Source organism: Dreissena polymorpha, chromosome 13, assembly GCF_020536995.1.
Source record: "Dreissena polymorpha isolate Duluth1 chromosome 13, UMN_Dpol_1.0, whole genome shotgun sequence".
Lineage (NCBI taxonomy): Eukaryota > Metazoa > Mollusca > Bivalvia > Myida > Dreissenidae > Dreissena > Dreissena polymorpha.
The window spans coordinates 48,215,072-48,237,955 of NC_068367.1; the positions used below are offsets into that span (position 1 = coordinate 48,215,072).

Here is a 22,884-nt window from a genome sequence, read left to right on the forward strand (position 1 = left end):
CTGACAAAATTTCATGAAAATTGGGCCAAAAATGTGACTTCTAGAGTGTTGACATGTTTTCACAATATACATATAGAGAAAAATGCCCCGCCCACTGACGGCCATGGTTTTTCACCGATCTGGGCCATTTTCAAACCCGTCCGACATATCAATAAAACCAATGTTTTTACCAACTTTCATGATGATTGGGCAAAAATTGTGACTTCCAGAGTGTTTACAAGGTTTCTCTATAGCCAAATAAGGAAAACTGCCCCACCCACTGGCGGCCATGTTTTTCACAGACTGGAACCACTTTTGAATTCAACCAACATATCATTAAGACAAACATTTTGACAAAGATACATGAAGATTGGGCATGAAATGTGACTTCTACAGTGTTTACAAGTTTTTTTTCTTTTTTTTGACCTAGTGACCTAGTTTTTGACCCAGCATGACCCAGTTTCAAACTCGACCGAGATTTCATTGGGACGAAGCTTCTGACCAAGTTTCATGAAGATCGGACAATAAATGTGGCCTCTAGAGTGTTTACGAACAAATGTTAACTGACAGACAGATGGACGTACGACAGACAAAGACCAGTCACAAAAACTCACCGGAGCAATCAGGTGAGCTAAATAAGCCACAAAAAAACAGAACATTAACTACCAGATAATTATTATTTTTAAAAAAGAATGGCCAAGTGATATCCATTTCTTTTATGACACTTGCATGGTTCCTTGATGGCTCGGTTCCATTTATCTATTCACAGTCTATTTGTTTCTGACAGTTTCATACTGGGAATTTGGATACTAACAGACTGATTGAACAAACAATTTGAGAATCACATTTTTTAAAATTTAGAATCTCATTGAACCCTTTCCCTCATAAGAAGTAAAGTTAAAATGGCTTTTGCAACCAGCATAAAACCAGAACAGCCTGCGAGTAACTCTCAGTCTGTTCAGACTTTATGCTATTTGCTGCTTATCAGTATCTAAGGGTTGGAAATGAAGCCTTTAAAACTTTAATTTAGTAAGAAAGGTCTTAAATTAAATATAACTTTCTAAGGGACTACAAATGCGTCAAAATAGGTATCTAAGATGTAAAGGGTTAATCAAACAAAGTAATCCATGATAGAAGTCTGTTTAGACAGAGCATGAATCACAGCTCACAGCTGTTGTTGATTTTAAATTCAAAGAGTGGAAATCCAATGAAATTGTAAACATATGCCATCTTGCCCACTTCAATAAGCCAAGTTCCCATTTACATTTTGCCGGTCTGTAATCTACAAGTGTCTCTACAAGAAAACATTGCATTGGACAAATCGCTGGAAATGCTATTCCCACGAAAATCCATTAAAACTGAAGTTGTAGAGGGATAATTGGTTTTATCTGGAAAATATCAAAACAATAAATGTTTGTGGGACAGAAAGAACTTCCTTTTGCGTCATAAAAGAAACTATACAATAAATTAATAGAAAAATAAAAACACCCTTGATACAAAAATACTCTAAACAGGTTATACCATATATTCTTTCATAATCGCGCGAACCCTGATAAACACCATCACCCTCCCCAATTTTTATTTTTTTAAATAGTCACTTCATACATGCTTGAGTGGGAGGGGGGGGGGGGGGCAGTCAATAACAAATAGTAGAAACAATATTACCCTGACCATTTCAACAAAATGACATCAGCCTCAGGAAATATACTTATCTCACATGACAATTAACAATCGTCTACACCACCAGGAAGAATACTGGACACTGCAGTTTATTTTCATGGCAATGTTTTATCTGTATTTAATACATGTTTAGTTATTCTTCCACTCTTATTATTAGCCATTATGAAGTTAAAACAAAAGATGTGTTTGCCAGAAACACAATGCCCACTAAATGCGCTGCTTTGAAGCCATATATTTAACCTTGAAGGATGACCATGACCTTTCACCACTCAAAATGAGCAACTTTATGAGATACACATAGCATGCATGCCAAATAAAGTTGCTATCTTCAATAATGCAAAAGTTATGACCAAGGTTAAAGTTTTGGGACAGAATGACAGAGTGACAGAATGACTGACAGACAGGCCAAAACCAATATACCCCCAATCATTCGATCCATGGGGCATAAAAAATGTCAAACAATTTTCTATAAAAACAAGAGCTGTCTCCATCGGAAGACATATGCCCCCCAAAAAAGCTTTTTCGAAACCTAACTGCAGATTTCGAAACCTAAACGAAACCCTAAGTTTAAATTCAAGGTCAAAGGGGTCAAAATTTGTGTGCGTATGGAAAGGCCTTGTCCATTTTCACATGCATACCAAATATGAAGGTTACATCTGAAGCGACATATAAGTTATGAGCATTTTTCGAAACCTAAACGCAAAAGTGCGACGGACAGACAGACGGACGGACAGTGCAACTGCTATATGCCACCCTACCGGGGACATAAAAAAAATTCAGTTTTGATATAGGACAATAACAATCCAACATGCACAACTTCATAACATAAGGATTTATTTTTTTCTATGATTCAAGGGCCGTAACTCAGGAGTGTCCAAGTCAATTTGGCTGATTATTGAACTTGACCTAGATCTTATGACCTTACACATTTTCATGAAGTGTGGCGGAGATCCTATGAAATTTGCTCGAGTTATTGAGCGGAAAAGAGAAAAACCACAATTTTTCGATGATTCAAAGGCCGTAACTCAGGAGTGTCTGGGTTAATTTGGCCGATTATCGAACTTGACCTAGATGTTATTGCCTTTCACATTTTCATGAAGTATGGTAAAAAAACAATGACAATTGCTTGAGTTATTGAGCGGAAACAAGAAAAAAATTACGATGATTAAAGTAACTTGGGAGTGTGTGGGTCAATTTGGCCAATTATCGAACTTGACCCAGATGTTTTTACCTTAAAAATTTTCATGAAGTTTGGTGAAGATCTGATGACAATTGCTCGAGTTATAGAGCGGAAACGAGAAAACCCCCAGTTTTACGATGATTCAAGGGCCGTAACTCAGGAGTGTCTGGGTCAAATTGGTCGATTATCGAACTGTTATTGCCTTACACATTTTCATGACGTTTGGTGAAGATCTGATGACAATTGCTCGAGTTATTGAGGGGAAATGAGAAAAAAAACAATTTTACGATGATTCAAGGGCAGTAACCCAGATGTGTCTTGGTCAATTTGACCGATTATCAAACTTGACCCAGATGTTTATGCCCTACACATTTTCATGAAGTTTGGTGAAGATCTGATGACAATTGCTAGAGTTATTGAGCGGAAACGAGAAAAAAAACCAATTTCACGATGATTCAAGGGCCGTAACGTAGGAGTGTCTGGGTCAATTTGGCCGATTATCGAACTTGACCCAGATGTTATTGCCTTACACATTTTCATGAAGTTTGGTGAAGATCTGATGACAATTGCTCGAGTTATTGGGCGGAAACGAGAAAAAACCCAATTTTACGATGATTCAAGGGTTGTAACTCAGGAGTGTCTGGGTCAATTTGGCGGATTATTGAACTTGACCCAGATGTTATTGCCTTACACATTTTCATGAAGTTTGGTGAAGATCTGATGACAATTGCTCGAGTTATTGAGCGGAAACGAGAAAAAAAAAACAATTTTACGATGATTCAAGGGTTATTGAGCGGAAACTAATCTGGACTAATGGACTGACTGACGGACGGACGGTGCGATTTTAATATGCCCCCAGAACCTATGTTCTGGGGGCATAAAAAATCACAAGAATGAAAAGCAAGAAACTCTGGTTAAAGGTCTTATAATATTCCATATACTTTCTATGATATTGTATCTAACAATCCAGCCCTGTCAACAAATCAACAAAACTTGACACACACAAAACATTGACATTATAATTTAAACAACATTTTTAATATTTAATTATCCTAACCTGCAAAATGAAAAAGCTTTTTTGCATTACTGATAATAATGCAATCTTCCAGGTTACATAACACAACAAGGGACAAAATTGTCACTAAACCAGGTTTTCAATGTGAAAAAAAGTCTAATAAAGGGAGACAACTCAACCTGAATCGATTGTTTCTAATTAACCCCCTTTGTTTTAAAATGAATCTATTTTTAGTTGTGGCGACCTTCACCTTGGAGATATTGACGTAATTCTTTCGTGCGACACACCGTCTCATGATGGTGAACAAATGTGCCAAATGATTTTAAAATCTCACAATGAATGACATAGTTATGGCCCAGACAAGCTTATTTATGTCCATTTTTGACCTTTGAACTCAAAGTGTGACCTTGACCTTGGAGATATCGACGTAATTCTTTCGCGCAACACATCGTCTAATGATGGTTAACAAATGTGCCAAATGATTTTAAAATCTCACAATGAATGACAAAGTTATGGCCCGGACAAGCTTGTTCCGACCGCCCGCCGACATTCGCCAATCTAATAACCAGTTCTTTCCTTGGAAAGTGCAGGAGCCTGTTTCTAGAGAGTTCCTATTTTTCTCTTTTCGTTAAAAAGTCCTTAAGGGATCATACACTTGTTGCCTTATTTTCAGTACCCTATTTCTGTCTGGAACATTTTGGTGCATTTCATTAAAAACTACTTTTAAAGATTAACATTTGGGTTTTATTTATTTAAGTACTACGTTTTTGCCGAAATCTCACTGCCGAAACCCTGTTTTGTTAGGTTGCTTGCATTTGGGCGAATGGGATTTTCTTATAAGTTTACTGACATATCTTTGTTATTCCAATTTTCGAAAGAAGACATATTCATCTTCAAATTGATATTGGGCTAGCACAATCTGAAATAAATAAATAAGGAAAAAACTGCCTTGAAAGTTAAAAATGGGATACTTTAAGCTTCGGCATTTAAGTGTAAACGCGCCTGCCTTTGAGTCCTTCCTTAAAACGCATTTGATACAAAACCACAATAATGTTTGTCATTATTTATTCCCCACCAAACAAAAACATTAGAAAACAATTGCTTTGTTTGGTGCTGTATTGAACATTTTAAAGTTCATGAGAATCTTTCTCACAGGAAATGGAAGGAGTTAATAATGTATAACGAAAGGATTCGTAGTCGAAATATATGCTTTGCGTTTCTTCACAGCTACAGTATAATTACCTCCCTTAGTTTTACATTTGCCACGTTAACAATATTAAATTGTAACTTGTTCTTCATAAAGTAAGTTAATTGTATGGCTAAAAGTAATATATTAAGCATTTAAAGAGTATTTGATATTTAAGAAATGTTTCTAGTAAAATCCGGCGTATATATTCGGCTAGTTTCTGTGTTAGTGAAGGAGAAATGCTGATCGGTGATCTCCGTAGAGTGCGGATGGAATTCGGAAACGTCGGTAGTATCCGGATCGCGTCTTTCCGTTAGCTAGGTGGCGCTCTGTTTGCCAGTATATAAAACGCTTGCAAAAAGGCAAGTTGGGGAGTCCTCCGGTGTATGCGAGCGGATCAACATCTGAAGAAAAGGGACGTTACTCTAAAAGAACAGTATTCTGGAGCAGTTGGGTATTTACGTTGGCTTCAAGCTTTAAACGGTGCTGCCCGGGCTGCAGAGTTCCTGTTTCTTGGAGAGGGTCTTCAGAGGGTTGGAATCTACGGACGTCGTACAAGGCAGTGACGGAAGCTTCACCTAAGGCCTTGGGGTGACGTGAGCCAGTGTCTTCGCGGAAGCCAGTAGCCTCACGGAGGCGGTGACATGTAGCTTCACGGAAGCCGGAGGATTCGTGGAAGGAACATCGGCATTGTGAGGCCGCGCACATAGCGCTCGGTGGCGGCCTCATGAAATCGGTCGAAGGCATCGATTCCCCTCTTTTGGTCGCATTGTATATATTTAAGGCGACTCAATTACTCTTCATTTTCCAATCATAAGGCAGGTAGCCTGAGAAAAATTGGTTTTTATTAATTGTTATTTGTAATCGGCCTTCCGAGGGTTTCGGAAGGCACATCGTCGTTGTGAGGCCGCGCAATTAGCGCTCGGTGGCGGCCTCAGGTAGTCGGCGGCTCGCGCTACAAATGTAAAGCATTTTGACACTTGTCAAACATTAGGCCAACACTTGTTTATTATGTGTTATTCTTGGAGCAACACACTTGCAGATAAATGATATGTCATCCTTGGAAGAAAATTCATGCATAATCATTAGTTTTATGAAAAATCACAATCTTACATTTTCTACATGCTGAATTGCAGTGGCATATGGTGTCAACATAGCTTTCAAGAGGTCCAGAGTTCAATACCCACTCTGGAGTTGATATGGTATCCCCTTAGCTATCAGAAGGTCAAGACTTTAATACAAACTCAGGAGGTGTTCACAATACTAATCCAATATCTGCTTCAACTCAGGAAACAGATTTTAGCGCATCTTATAAAGACTAGGGCTATTATTGGAATCAAGCAATAAAACATAGTTTAAAACTAAATTTTACATTTAAACTTGAAAAAAACAGAGTAAACAATTAATACAAAAGCATGCAACATGGATTCATGGAAACATTCAATCTTTCGTGCCTCAAGAAAAGCTGTGAAGTAGTATCAGCTGACTCTAGTGCAGTGTGCACATTTCAATTGTTGGGCATTCAATAATCAAGTGGTCGCAACCAAATTAAGCAGCTTAATTGGCAAAACAACATGACCAATACTTCATTTTTTGTGAATATTGTTATCTTTACAGGTATAGTCGTGTCATTCATACAGTTTTCTGGCTTAAAACTCATGAAAATTGCATGTATGAGAAAACTTTTCATAACAAGATGGCCATGGTGGTCCTTAAGGGCTAACCTGATGTCACTAAGACAAAGTGTTGGAGACATTAACTAATGAAAGGCTAAGTAAGCAAGTAACAGAACAATTGGTAGACTGAAATGAACCAGACACGTGCTTTTGATACGTTTATTTGACTTTTGACCTTTAAGAGTGACCTTGACATTTGAAGTCATATGAAAGGCAATATACCCGACATCAATCCATGCTGAGTGTTCTCCAGAAAAATTTGAAAAGCCAGTTATATTTTCAAAGTAGCCGGCTGCTTAGCAATACAACGGGTGTATTTGCACCTTTTCAATTAATATTTTTGGGAAGGTAGCCAGCATCTTGATTGAATGTAACCGGTGAAATTGCCGGCTGCCTGTGCTTCCAGAGAAAACTGCTCAATTTACCCTCTAAATCACTAGGCCTTAATTTACCCCCTTAATCCCCAGGCCTCAATGTTTCCTCTAAATCCCAGGCCTCAATGTTCCCTCTAAAGCACCAGGCCTCAAGGTTCCCTCTAAATCCCCAGGCCTCAATGTTCCCTCTAAATCCCAGGCCTCAATGTTCCCTCTAAAGCACCAGGCCTCAATGTTCCCTCTTAATCCCCAGGCCTCAATGTTCCCTCTAAATCCCCAGGCCTCAATGTTCCCTCTAAAGCACCAGGCCTCAATGTTCCCTCTAAATCCCCAGGCCTCAATGTTCCCTCTAAATCCCCAGGCCTCAATGTTCCCTCTAAAGCACCAGGCCTCAATGTTCCCTCTAAATCCCCAGGCCTCAATGTTCCCTCTAAATCCCCAGGCCTCAATGTTCCCTCTAAAGCACCAGGCCTAAATGTTCCCTCTAAAGCACCAGGCCTCAATGTTCCCTCTAAAGCACCAGGCCTCAATGTTCCCTCTAAATCCCCAGGCCTCAATGTTCCCTCTAAATCCCCAGGCCTCAATGTTCCCCCTAAATCCTCAGACCTAAATGTTCCCCATAGATCCCAGACCTCAATGTTCCCTCTAAATCCCCCAGTCTAAATGTACCCTATAAATCCCCAGACCTCAATGTTCCCCATAGATCCCAGACCTCAATGTACCCCATAGATCCCAGACCTCAATGTACCCCATAGATCCCAGACCTCAATGTACCCTCTAAATCTCCTGGCCTCAATGTACCCATAGATTCCCAGACCTCAATGTTCCCTCTAAATCCCCCAGTCTGAATGTACCCTATAAATCCCCAGACCTCAATGTTCCCCATAGATCCCAGACCTCAATGTTCCCTCTAAATCCCCCAGTCTAAATGTACCCTATAAATCCCCAGGCCTCAATGTTCCCTCTAAATCCCCAGGCCTCAATGTTCCCCCTAAATCCTCAGACCTAAATGTTCCCCATAGATCCCAGACCTCAATGTACCCCATAGATCCCAGACCTCAATGTACCCCATAGATTCCCAGACCTCAATGTTCCCTCTAAATCCCCCAGTCTTAATGTACCCTATAAATCCCCAGGCCCTAATGTATCACACTTAATACCAAGACCTCAATGTTCCCTCTAAATCCCCAGACCTCAATGTATCACACTTTATACCAAGACCTCAATGTATCCTCTAAATCCCCAGGCCTCAATGTACCCTTTAAATCCCCAGGCCTTAATGTATCACACCTTATACCAAGACCTCAATGTTCCCTCTAAATCCCCAGACCTCAATGTATCACACTTTATACCAAGACCTCAATGTACCCTCTAAATCCCCAGGCCTCAATGTACCCTCTAGATCCCCAGACCTCAATGTACCCTTTAAATCCCCAGGCCTCAATGTATCACACCTTATACCAAGACCTCAGTGTTCCCTCTAAATCCACAGAGCACAATGTACCCACTTAATCTTAGAACTCAATCTTCATCCTTAAACACAAGACATCAATCTACCCCACTTAATCCTGGCATCACAGCCATTCATTTTTGGATCAAGTTTTGTATTTGACTTAATTTTTACCCCTTCAATATATGTGTATATTGTTAAGACTTTGTTTTCCCAAATAATTCAAACAATTTAGAAAAGTTTGATGATAATATTGCTTTCAAAATTAATTTAAATGGTTGTTAACTTAACAGACTGTGACCTCAACTGGCCAGTAAAGTAATGAGCAACTGGGCCCATACATCAATGTACCCCTGATTTCCCAAAGGAGTCCAAACACCAGTACCTCTGTTGCAGCACCACTCCTCTGGTGTGGCTCATACTGCTAATTAAGGGTGGTGTTTCCCCAGACATAGCCAGACAGGTGTAGCACATGTTGATGGAAAATTAATGGCACTTATACTTAATGATTTGGCAAAGAACATAAAAACAATGGCTGCTATCTGCATCATGATAAAGCATGTTTTCACCTTTTTTAGCAAGACAGTGTAATTAATGGCACTATACATGAGAGTTTTTAAAGAATGACAACTATCTTGTTTTAATTGTAACATTCTTGATTTAAAAACTTCATTAAAATACTGACAAGTTAAGGCAATTAATTCATCAGTTATTTACCAACAGTTTAAATAATACTACTATTTAATATTATTAAATTACTGTACAAAATGTCCAGTTTGCTGATCACAATTAGTTTGCTTATATAATTATGCATATGAAAGTCTCAACCTTAGATGACATGTAATCAAAAGCTCACAATACTTCAAACCCATGTACTGGTACTACCCAGAAAAGAGACTCAAACTGATTAAGTATGCATCTAGCTTTTGAGCATATCAAGCTTACATAAACAGGTTCTCACTTTACAATTGTGGAAATATAGCTAAATATAGAATTGTTCTGATCCATTATTTTTCGGCGTAAGCTGAATAAGCCAGCTTTTCACCCTGACTTGACCTTTGTAAGTGTCCAATAATACTCAAATAAAATTTCCCGCGGCTAGGTACAAATGAATACACTTCATTTATTCCATTGGCTGATTTGAGTATAACACCAGAACATTGGAAACATATCCGCGTCTTTGTAACACTGTTTTACTGCATGAAACAATTTTATCTCTAATGAAAAGGCCCAATAGATAGAACAGTTTTACAATCAATTTTCGACATAAATACAGTTTGTGCGTTCACCTTTTATTTTCAGAGAATTACCAGCGCAAAAGCGTTTAACTAAAGGCTATGTTGTCATATCTAGTACTTACTTGCATTGCATTTCAACCCGCGATGTTTCGGGTCAATACGCGGTCATTTTGTGAAAGTCAGAGTTTATATACAGTTCATCACCGGAGTTCGCAAAAGGGGTTGCGATCATTGTGTCTTACTGACAATAACGTAGTGACTGTAATGCATTGCATTCCAAACCGCAAGGTATCAAGGTCAGTTTGCGGTCAGTTGCAGAAATCTTTATATAAACGCCGTCTCGTAAACTTTGTGCACTTGAAGTCTGTTTTGATCAGAAAGATACTAAATAAAGATATTCGGCGATATCATTGTGGTATGTCAATCATCGATTTTTAATATGGTTTCAAAATTTGCATGATTAGGACCGATTTTGATAAAATTAATTAGAAATATTTATCCATTTAGACCAGTTTATTAAGCATGACCACAATAATTCGCTATACTATAATTATGCAATTAAATAAGATTCGAGTATTGCCGGCTGACCTATATGCACTCGTTTATTTTCATGTTTCTTGTGTTTTTCTATTCTGTAAATATAGATATCTGAGTAATAATATCACATAAAGCAAAATAAGCCACGAAATCTGGCGCAACACCCCGTAATTGATTTGCTTATGATGTAGCTAACAACTGCGCAGAAAAAAGGCATCCGCTACTTTTTATCTCATAGAGATAACTTTTGATCGTTCATAAACATCGACCACAATCAACGCCGTATATCTTTTTTAAAAGATATTTCTTGTTTCAAATACTGAGTGACTTTATAACAGTTTCTGATAAGAAACAAACACTTAAATGAACCAGGGGATTTACAATCAAATATTTAGTATGAGATATCTTCTTTGACAGTGCATTAATTCCTACTTCAGTTTTTAAATGCAGAAGATCCCTATCTGTTACCAAGCAGTTTTAACATACTGACAAATAAAAACAAACAATACAATGTATACCGACCTATGTTATCTTCTGATGGAACGTACGGCAGTTTTCTTCCAAAATATAAAATCTTCAGTTAATTCTTTCAATGAGAACATAATCCAGAAAGACAACATACAAAAAATTCAGTTTCCACGGCAACCACAGAATTACACCCCCCTCATGGATGAATCAGCATGGAAAGTAAAGGCACAACACAAAGCAACTTTGATAAAATCTACTTCCAACACATAAAATGTATGGTCACAACAAACTATCATATCAACTCTCAACTTGATTCAAAACTCTATTCACTGACTCAATTTTTTATATTTACATTTTTTATTGAAAAAATAACACAAAATTATCCCAGCAATAGCTTAACAATCATAACACATGAGGCTATTCACTGAGCTGGCTTTTAAATCCTTTGTTAATAATCCTATGTTGCGGAAACATGAAAATCAAATGCAGAATCGTCTGTATTCCTTTAGATAGGGAAATTCAAGGGAGGCGAATCCGACAAAAGAAAAGCATCCCAGGGAAAATCTATTTATAGAAGATCGTCTGCTGGTTTTGACAGACCTCATGTCCTTAAAGTTAGGCTATGACCATTAAATTTTACCAATTTAATTTTATCAATTTCTTCAAATATTTTTTTTTTTTGACATTTAAAACAAAAAACAAAATTGTAAATGAACAGTTTTTAAGTATCTTTTACAAAATTGTGTGTTTTTCATAGATGATAGTTTGATATTTTTTGTTTTAATATAATTCTTGGTTTTCCAGGGTAAGTTTTGACCCCCAGATGCATTATTTAAACAATATTTTAGAGGACCTCACAATGATATCAAATTCCAAATATGAAAGCCATGAGCTTTGGGGTATTAGACAAGAAGATTTTTAAAGATATTTCTTTATCACTCTATTTAAAAACTACCGACCCCTTGGGCGGGGCCAGTTTTTACCCCAGGCATAATTTGAATGAACAGAGGACCTCTAGATGATGCTACATACCAAATATGAAAGCCTTGGACCTTATACTGTCAGACAAGAAGATTTTAAAATGTATTCGCTGAACATACTTTGTGAAATTGATGACCCCTGGAGTGAAGCAAGTTTAGATAATTTGAACAATTTGACCTCAAGACAATCCTGTACAAAAATAACTTTATGAGTTAATACAATTTTAATGTTCACAGTTACTTAAAGTAACATTTTGAATGGAGACTTTCATGGGCAGTGAAGGTCTTTTTGTACCCTCTGAAAACAAACTGCAGTAAGCAAAATAAGAGTTCACTGACAAGTTTTTGTGTTCAACCTTACTAAGTTACAATCTGATGGAGTTCCCAAAATATTGTCTTGATCATGAACAAAATGGCAAGCATACTTTACAGGGGGCAATTTAGGAGTAAAAGTAACATAATTGGTACAACACAACCACAGACCCCCACCCCATACACTCATTTCTTTTTATATCCACATGTATTCACTGTGCCTCCAAAAATACTGTTAAACGAGTATTATTTGTAGGATTTTAATTTTCGTGTATTTCGTGTAACATTTGAAGTGAAAATTCAGTGCGGCATTAATAAAAAAATGTCTTGCATTTGGACCTTCGTTAATTGGTACTTAGTGATGTTAAATTAATAAAAGTGTGTTTATAATTGCACTTGATTGCCACTTCTTGACCCTTTGCATGCTGGGAAATTTATCGTCTGCTAAAATGTCGTCTGCTGAATTTCTACAATTAGCATTTCTTCGAAAAATTTTCAAAAATTACTATCAGAATACACTGTAACTCCAATATAGCGCGGTCAATGGGGTCCAAGCCGCGAAACAGCGTTATAACGGATCCGCGTTATAGGTTTTGAGCTCATTTACTGCAGGGCGCTATAAAAAAAAACAGGTATAGAATAGCCTATAATATAGGTCATGTATATTGCCATGCTGTGTTGACGCAAATACATGCATATAAACCGAATCGTATCGATAACAGTATACATACCGCGTTTCTTATGTGCACATTTATCCGATAATCCAATAAAATTGCAACATCACTTAAAAAATAATAATCTTGAACATTAATGACGATATATGTTTAAGAAATTTGTAAACACAACCGTACGCATATATGCAATTTTCAGAAATGTAGAGTACAGTGCATTATGGGGCAGAGCTTTCATTGGACGAGCGACTTTAAATTTAGATTGAATGCAATACGACTCATGTACAAAAAATTGTTTTATTGTGTCATATGCATGCAAAAAACGTGTTTCCCGGGAACTTTCTGATACCGCGCGAAAATGAAAGTGAAACTGTTAACAATTGCCGGTACACTGCGTTCGCATGTAAATAAATCGTCTGCATTATTTAATTTCTTATACACGAACTGAAAGATTAAATGACATAATACTAGAATGATAATGAAATGACAGAAAAAGTTGTTTTATACAGTAGGCAGTATATTTCACAGCCGCTCATTTAATATAGTCAAACTGCAACCATATCAAAGTAAGAATGTTTCAATCGTTTTGAATTACTTGAATTGTATAACTATCCCGCTTGCACTTAACTTATGGAAATTATCGCACTGAACCGCTCTGATGAGGAATACATGTAATAAACACTGACACGCGAGTTTTTCACACCTTTATTGACATTACACAACAGATTAACACCAATTAGCTGTCGGTGTTGTTTAACCTCGAGGCGATTATAATCGGTTCAACGGACGGTTGAATAAAGCAATCAACATGACTGTGATTGCCGCCATCTTTGAATTGTCTGAAAATACATGAAGTTGCATAATACGGATTTGAATCAGAAATCAAATGGAAGGTTGGAGATAAAATGGGATCCAAGCAACCTCAGCGTTATATTGGATTCAGCGTTATAACGGAGCGCTTTATATTGGAGTTACAGTGTAGCAAACAGTTTGGATCCAGATGAGACGCCACGTTCTGTGGCGTCTCATCTGGATCCAAACTGTTTGCAAAGGCCTTCAAAATTCCGTTCCCGCATTGTAAGGGTTAACTGGCTTTGTTGTTTTGAACATGCATTTATATTTTGCAACTGTTTATTGGGGGTCCACTGCTTAATTTACATTTTGCAATCTTCTACAGTATCCTACTGTGTTTGTATAGAAGGCTTTTTTTGCCTAATTGACACATCACTTATGGGGAACACTTTTCGCAGTCTACATCCCTTTTACACCCTTATGTGTAACAAACATAGTATTAGGCTGGTATTCCATCTGTCCGTATTCGCATCCGTATCCGCAAAAAAATAGAACTAGTTGAAATGCACTGCGCTTATTCCATTCATCCGCATCCGCATATCCGCACCAGCAATAGGCGTCCGCAAAAGAACGCTCAAGTGAGCATTCTAATGCGGATGCGGACAAGATACGGACGGCATTTAGCACGATGAGGTGAGCTGTCATCTCAAAAATCAACTGAAAACTAATCAAATTCATGAACAATTACCCTGAATTATACAACCAACGCAGTTCTGCAAATCGGGACTCTGATTTCACCACAAATGTTTGGAAATTAAAGCATAGCCAAGGCACTAGAATTAGTAATACCATTTGCATTCTTTTACAGACAGAATGATGATTTGTACTTTATATCTACTTAAATTCACGTTTCTCCATCATAATAATCAAAATTATAAATTTAAATATATAAAAAAAATATAATTATATATATAATAAAGCAAGATATGTTCGATGTATGCAGATAAATGGAATATAGCGTCTGTATTATGATTTTGCGGATACGGATGCGGATAGATGGAATACTAGCCTAATATCCTTAGCAATTCATTTATCAAATAAAAAGGAAATCCACAATTTCAATCGCCCACAAAATTGTTATATTTAAATAACACAAAATTACATGTCAACGAAAATAAATGGGTTTACAGTACTATCCAAATACCTTGTGCAGGGATGTATCAAAATAACTTATTATCCATCATGCAGTTTAATTAGAAGCTATCAAGCCCACTCTGCATTTCCATGGAAATCTTGCAGACCACAAAACAGCCAAAACATTCTGGGAAATAAATCAGTATAAACCCAGCAGCAATGGAATGCTAATGATTTCCTTCAAAAATGAAACAATAGCAAGCCAAGCCTAAATTAAAGATGTCTTTTGTTTTTCCTCCTGTGACCCATGCTAAAGAAGGGTGGGTTGATTATTTTTCAGCCTAACTGCCAAACCCAGGTTTGGACCTTATATATTAGCAAATAAAGTGTTGAGTTTTTTGCTTGCCAATAAACCCAAATGATTCAATCATAAAATTGTTTTATTTAAAGAGATATCCCATCCAACATTGGACAAGTGTCTCAATTTAGAGACGAATGGGGAACCATTTGTCCTTTTTATCAAAACTATTCCTTATATTAAAGTTTTATTAGTAAGTTTGTACATGATTAAATACCAAACTGTATGAACAAGTCCCTTTAAAGTGATATTATTATGGGCATCTAACAGTATATACATAGGTGTCTATCGCAACCATTGTTTATTTTTGGTGTTTTCACTTCATATACACTTAAATTTGTTAATGCAGCATCAACATACTAAAACAATATCCCGGAAAGAGAAAAAGAATCCATTTGAATATCAACATACATTCGTTTTGACAACTGACGACAGAAATGATTTGATGTACAATGCGAGTCTAAATGTAGTTTTCATGCAGCTTCGTTCATACAAGACACAATTTTGTTTTAGGGATCATTTCGGCTTAGAGGACTTGGTGAGTCATATAAAAATGTTATATATAATATATATTTTTTATAAACAACTGCTAGCAAGATGAGTTGTAGATAATTAGTCAGTTACCACATTTTAACTAATTCTTTTGACCTGTTAATTCTTTTCAGCTCAATTCAACAGTGAAAAATGCCCATAATATCACTTTAACTCAATGTTACCGGGCTTAAGCACTAATTTCTGCACTGAAATTTCTTTAAAGAAATTATAAACCAAATAATTATCTTTCACACAGACCAAAATCGCAGACTTTTCAAATGTTTATTCAACATTTCTGAATGTTTAAAATGCACAATATATTCCCCTGTCATGGACTGGTTTAGCTGTTCACTTCTCCATCTGTGCCACACAACTTTTGCAGAGACTGGTTTTCAAATCTGCCATATGTTGCAGTTATATTATTTTGCAGCTAATGAAAAGTGACACTCATGAGTAATTTGAAATATTTTATAGACCTGGTGTAAATGTATGGGGAAAGCATTAAGACATAAAAAAATTCTCAGCAGAATGGTTATTGCATAAAAAACATTTGTAAAGGAACGAAAGGCATAGGTCACAAAGACTAGACTCTGTATCATCTTGTAGGCAACTTTAGACAATAGATCTAGTGCACTAACACTGGACTCTAGAAGTCATGTTAACACAGTTCACTAATCTAGTTTACTATGACTAGATTCTTCAGATCTCTATTATCTTGTAGTCAAGTTTACACAGTAGGTCTAGTTCATCGAGGCTATACACTTAAGATCTGCATTATATCAAGTTTTACACAGTAGGTCTAGTTCACTGAGACTATACACTTAACATCTGTATTCTATCAAGTGTACACAGTAGGTCTAGTTCATCGTGACTATACTCTTAAGATCTGCATTATATCAAGTTTTACACAGTAGGTCTAGTTCACTGAGACTATACTCTTAAGATCTGTATTCTATCAAGTTTACACAGTAGGTCTAGTTCACTGAGACTATACTCTTAAGATCTGTATTCTATCAAGTTTACACAGTAGGTCTAGTTCACTGAGACTATACTCTTAAGATCTGTATTCTATCAAGTTTACACAGTAGGTCTAGTTCACTGAGACTATACACTTAAGATCTGTATTCTATCAAGTTTACACAGTAGGTCTAGTTCATTGAGACTATACACTTAAGATCTGTATTCTATCAAGTTTACACAGTAGGTCTAGTTCACTGAGACTATACTCTTAAGATCTGTATTCTATCAAGTGTACACAGTAGGTCTAGTTCATCGTGACTATACCCTTAAGATCTGTATTCTATCAAGTGTACACAGTAGGTCTAGTGCATTGAGACTATACACTTAAGATCTGTATTCTATCAAGTTTACATAGTAGGTCTAGTTCGCAGAGACTATACACTTAAGATCTGTATTCTATCAAGTGTACACAGTAGGTCTATTTCACAGAGACTATACTCTCAAGATCTGTAGACAGTAGGTCTAGTTCACTGAGACTATACACTTAAGATCTGTATTCTATCAAGTGTACACAGTAGGTCTAGTTCACTGAGAATATACTCTTAAGTTCTGTATTATATCAAGTGTACACAGTAGGTCTAGTTCACTGAGACTATACACTTAAGATCTGTATTATATCAAGTGTACACAGTAGGTCTAGTTCACTGAGACTATACTCTTAAGATCTGTATTCTATCAAGTTTACATAGTAGGTCTAGTTCATTGAGACTATACACTTAAGATAGGTATTCTTTCAAGTGTACACAGTAGGTCTAGTTCACTGAGACTTTACACTTTAGATCTGCATTCTATCAAGGTTACATAGTAGGTCTAGTTTGCAGAGACTATACACTTAAGATAGGTATTCTATCAAGTGTACACAGTAGGTCTAGTTCACTGAGACTATACACTTAAGATAGGTATTCTATCAAGTGTACACAGTAGGTCTAGTTCACTGAGACTATACTCTTAAGATCTGTATTCTATCAAGTGTACACAGTAGGTCTAGTTCACTGAGACTATACTCTTAAGATATGTATTTTATCAAGTTTACATTGTAGGTCTAGTTCACTGAGACTATACACTTAAGATAGGTATTCTATCAAGTTTACACAGTAGGTCTAGTTCACAGAGACTATACACTTAAGATCTGCATTCTATCAAGTTTACATAGAAGGTCTAGTTCACTGATACTATACACTTAAGATCTGTATTATATCAAGTTTACACAGTAGGTCTAGTTCACTAAGACTATACACTTAAGAGCTGTATTCTATCAAGTTTACACAGTAGGTCTAGTTCACAGAGATGATACACTTAAGATCTGTATTCTATCAAGTTTACACAGTAGGTCTAGTTAACAAAGACTATAAAAAGATCTAAATTATATCAAGTTTACACAGTAGGTCTATTTCACAAGAACTAGACGCTCAAGATCTTTATTATCTAGTAGTCAACTGTACTCAGTAGGTCCACTACACTTAGAGAAGACTCTAAAGATCTGTATTATCTTGTTGTCAATGACATGTTTACACAGTGGGTCAAGTTCCGGGCCTTTTCCTGGCGTATCAACAGGTCAGTTATACAGACCCAATGCATTCCCAAACCCAATTTTTTTATAAAAATTCCAATTTAATTTGTTTCCCAATTTCAAAAAAAGAAAATAAAAATAAAGTGTGGAGCAGTGTCTAATGATTAGTTCATGTCAATTTAATTTCAATTACATCTAACAAACTATATAACTATAATTGCACTTTTCGCAAAATGGCGAGGAAAGGGCCTGAGTTCACTAAGATTCACTAAGATTAGACTTTTAAGATCTGTATTATCTTGTTGTCATGTTTACAATGTATGTCTAGTATCAGAAGATTAGACTGAAAGGTCCTTGTAAAATATATTACTTTTAGTCGTATTCATTACTAATTAACCAATGTATCTTGCCTCAAATTGTACCAGCCTTCTCATTTGTCAATATTTAAAGTTTAGTCTAAGGTAGAGATTGAACACTTTTGTAGTTGTGGAACAATAATACCTTGTTTCCACATTTATAATAAATATGTTATGTAAATTACAAACATGAACATACTTGGAGGCTGTAACATGACTTTGGAAATTCAACAGACTCTTCCAAGTCTCATTTTGAATTGTTTCTTATGCTATTATAAGTAACCAATATGAGTCGAGAAAATTGGGCTTAATGCATGTGCGTAAAGTGTCGTCCCAGATTAGCCTGTGCAGAGAGGGACGACACTTTCCGCTTTTATGGTATTTTTAGTTTCAAGGAAGTCCCTCCTTACAGAAAATCAAGTTTAGGCGGAAAGTGTCATCCCAGATTAGCCTGTGCGGAATGCACAGGCTAATCTGGGATGACACTTTACACACATGCATTATGCCCAGTTTTCTCAGAACAAGGCTCATATGAACATAAAACAAACAGTCATAACACATTAACTCATAACTCATTCAACTTTTTACTTTTTTTTCCTTGGTCTTTTTAAAATCATATTCCCCATTTGTATTTTCCCTACTGAGGCTGCATCCAATACAGTATTGATTAATGACTCACTCAACTGCAGCACGCATCAACACTATCAGTAGTAGCTATCAATGCTAAAGCTGGCACATCATAATGTATAGCAGATGTTACAACTTTATGGAAAAATTATTATTTTACAACCATTTTTATGTAAATTGGGCAATGTGCTACATACAAATTTTACTTGAACTCCAAAAACCTTAAATTTATAAAGACAACTAAACAAATTTTAATATTTTCAGCAAGGGAGAAAACTACCACAGAAAATATAGTTTTAAGCTTGAATTGTTTCCCTTGAAAGCTACTTTTTAACATGAATTCTACATTTTCTGTAGCATCTATGTCTACACATACTAAAGATTATCAGATTGTTTTTGTAACATTGTGGTACCTTTGTTATTAGCAAGCAATATTCATCATGTTGATTCTGAATATCAGGAAACTTTGTGAAAAAAAGTTTTCTTTCTAATAAAGTGGGACACCCAAAATACTAATGGTTTTGAATTCCCAAGCATAAAGTTGAAACTTTTTACTGCAAGTAAGATATGTTCTCTGTGTTTATGGCCTGTGTATGAAATGGAATTAAACTTTACATTGGAAGACATGCAGTCCTTCAAGTTCAGGGCTTACTCTTCCATTCGCCAAATTAACCAATGGCTACAAATTGACCTATTTGGCTAAAGAAAATTCTATTTGGCAACACATTTTTCTTCATTAAGGCCACGACTTTTATATTTCTTGGTTTACAAAACCGCCGACCCTAATTTTTGGAAAATGGGAAAAAAAATAAAATCGGAAAATCGTCTTTTTTTTAAATATTTTATTCCCGACCGCACTGCAAAACGAGCGAAACGAGAAAAAAAATCGATCTGGTTTGAGTACGGTTGCGAATAAAATCAAGTACGTACAATCACCGATTGGTTCACATATATTGCAGAGATCGGGATATTTTTCAATGTGACACATTATGTACCAGTCCTTTTATGGGCACTTCTCAAAATTTATTTCGGGTAAAAATTACAGACAATAAGAAAATCAGCGTCAGTAAAATGTCGACCCCATCAAAATTTATTTCCGAGTCTGTGACGCAACTATATTGTTTAACATGTTAATTATATTAAACAAACCCGATATTATAGTAGATAAAAAGTATTTGATAATTAGTATAAATAATCCAATAAAACACTGCCATTATTTACGATATATGTGTTTAGGAATTTTGTTTCAATGCTTAGGGCCGAGTAATTTCGGCAAATCGGAACTCAACTTGCGTAAAACACTTGCTCAATTAACAGTTAAACTCCGCCTCCGTTCTCTGCAAAAGATTCGAAGGCGGAGCTATGCACCACAGGTGGTTAGCGTGTGCCTATGATATTAATTAGTGAAAACATCATTTTGAATGATAAATAATCATATTATAACGAAAAATTAACTTTTCTGAAAAAAAAAAATATTTCACTATCAAATATATATATAACAAGGTATGCAACTCAAAATCAGCCCAAAACGGGGTGCATCGCTTTGAACAGCCATATCTTCATAAATTTTGCAGCGATTTTCACGATCTCGGTCTTATTCAACGCAGAAATGAATTTCCTTTCTGGAAATGTATATGTCTTGCAATATTTTAACAAATGCTGGGTCAACTTTTAAGAAATAACACGATACACAACACGCATGACCCAGTTGACAGTGATCATGCTGTCTTTAAGACTGAAATCTTCACGGAGTAAAGGGCAACTTCCCTACAAAGTTCATGTAGTTCGATACCATAATTCAATAAAACGTATGAAAAAACATTATTACCGTTCTTGTCGTTACATTCTGCATCAAGACTAACTGTCCAGCGCCGTTTGAAACCTTTGTTTACATACATTTCAACTAACTGACATTTTAAGCATACGAGTGATTTCATTGGTCCAATGCGGAGGTGTGTATTTACGACTGGAGATTTCATTTATAAAGAATACATGATCACTGTCAACTGGGTCATGCGTGTTGTGTATCGTGTTATTTCTTAAAAGTTGACCCAGCATTTGTAAAAATATTGCAAGACATATACATTTCCAGAAAGGAAATTCATTTCTGCGTTGAATAAGACCGAGATCGTGAAAATCGCTGCACAATTGATGAAGATATGGCTGTTCAAAGCGATGCACCCCGTTTTGGGGTGATTTTGAGTTGCATACCTTGTTATATATATATTTGATAGTGAAATATTTTTTTTCAGAAAAGTTAATTTTTCGTTATAATATGATTATTTATCATTCAAAATGATGTTTTCACTAATTAATATCATAGCCACACGCTAACCACCTGTGCTATGCACGTGCTTTTATTAAATTGGAGGATTGCAATTGAGAAACAAACACGATTGGTTCGGCATGTTGATTGCTAGACAAAGGAAGCCAATTTTTTCGGCGCGAAATTTGTCGCTTTATTGCTTCCGACAGAAAGCGGCTTTCCTTTGATGACGTCAAACTGTCAATTCACACAGGCTGCACATTTTCGGAAGACTTTAACTGACTCCTTGTTTACAATTCCAGTAAACAAAAACACTTGCTAACTGTAAACATTAAACTTTGGATTAAATTATCAAAATAAAGCAAAAGCGAAGTTGACAAATATGATTAAATTAATTCGCGTCAGTTCAAATAAGACGTTTTGCTTTGTAAATCAACGAGTTTTCATGACAACAACAACTTTGACAAACATTACCGCGACGACGCATGGATCGATCCACAGGTGGTTAGCGTGTGGCTATGATATTAATTAGTGAAAACATCATTTTGAATGATAAATAATCATATTATAACGAAAAATTAACTTTTCTGAAAAAAAAATTTCACTATCAAATATATATATAACAAGGTATGCAACTCAAAATCACCCCAAAACGGGGTGCATCGCTTTGAACAGCCATATCTTCATCAATTGTGCAGCGATTTTCACGATCTCGGTCTTATTCAACGCAGAAATGAATTTCCTTTCTGGAAATGTATATGTCTTGCAATATTTTTACAAATGCTGGGTCAACTTTTAAGAAATAACACGATACACAACACGCATGACCCAGTTGACAGTGATCATGTATTCTTTATGAATGAAATCTCCAGTCGTAAAGACACACCTCCGCATTGGACCAATGAAATCACTCGTATGTTTAAAATGTCAGTTAGTTGAAATGTATGTAAACAAAGGTTTCAAACGGCGCTGGACAGTTAGTCTTGATGCAGAATGTAACGACAAGAACGGTAATAATGTTTTTTCATACGTTTTATTGAATTATGGTATCGAACTACATGAACTTTGTAGGGAAGTTGCCCTTTACTCCGTGAAGATTTCAGTCTTAAAGACAGCATGATCACTGTCAACTGGGTCATGCGTGTTGTGTATCGTGTTATTTCTTAAAAGTTGACCCAGCATTTGTTAAAATATTGCAAGACATATACATTTCCAGAAAGGAAATTCATTTCTGCGTTGAATAAGACCGAGATCGTGAAAATCGCTGCAAAATTTATGAAGATATGGCTGTTCAAAGCGATGCACCCCGTTTTGGGCTGATTTTGAGTTGCATACCTTGTTATATATATATTTGATAGTGAAATATTTTTTTTTTCAGAAAAGTTAATTTTTCGTTATAATATGATTATTTATCATTCAAAATGATGTTTTCACTAATTAATATCATAGCCACACGCTAACCACCTGTGGATCGATCTACCTCGATTTTTTTTCATGCACGATCTCATAAGTCGAGTAAGAGCAAACACATACCAGGTAAT

At 36.2% G+C, this 22,884-nt stretch overlaps 1 protein-coding gene across 5 annotated transcripts in view; it reads right to left on the bottom strand.

Annotated features, from left to right (window-relative positions):
• Positions 1-22,884, bottom strand: part of LOC127854804 (ras-associated and pleckstrin homology domains-containing protein 1-like) — a 143,949-nt gene that overhangs the window by 20,368 nt on the left and 100,697 nt on the right. The gene's annotated exons all lie outside the window — the stretch shown is intronic.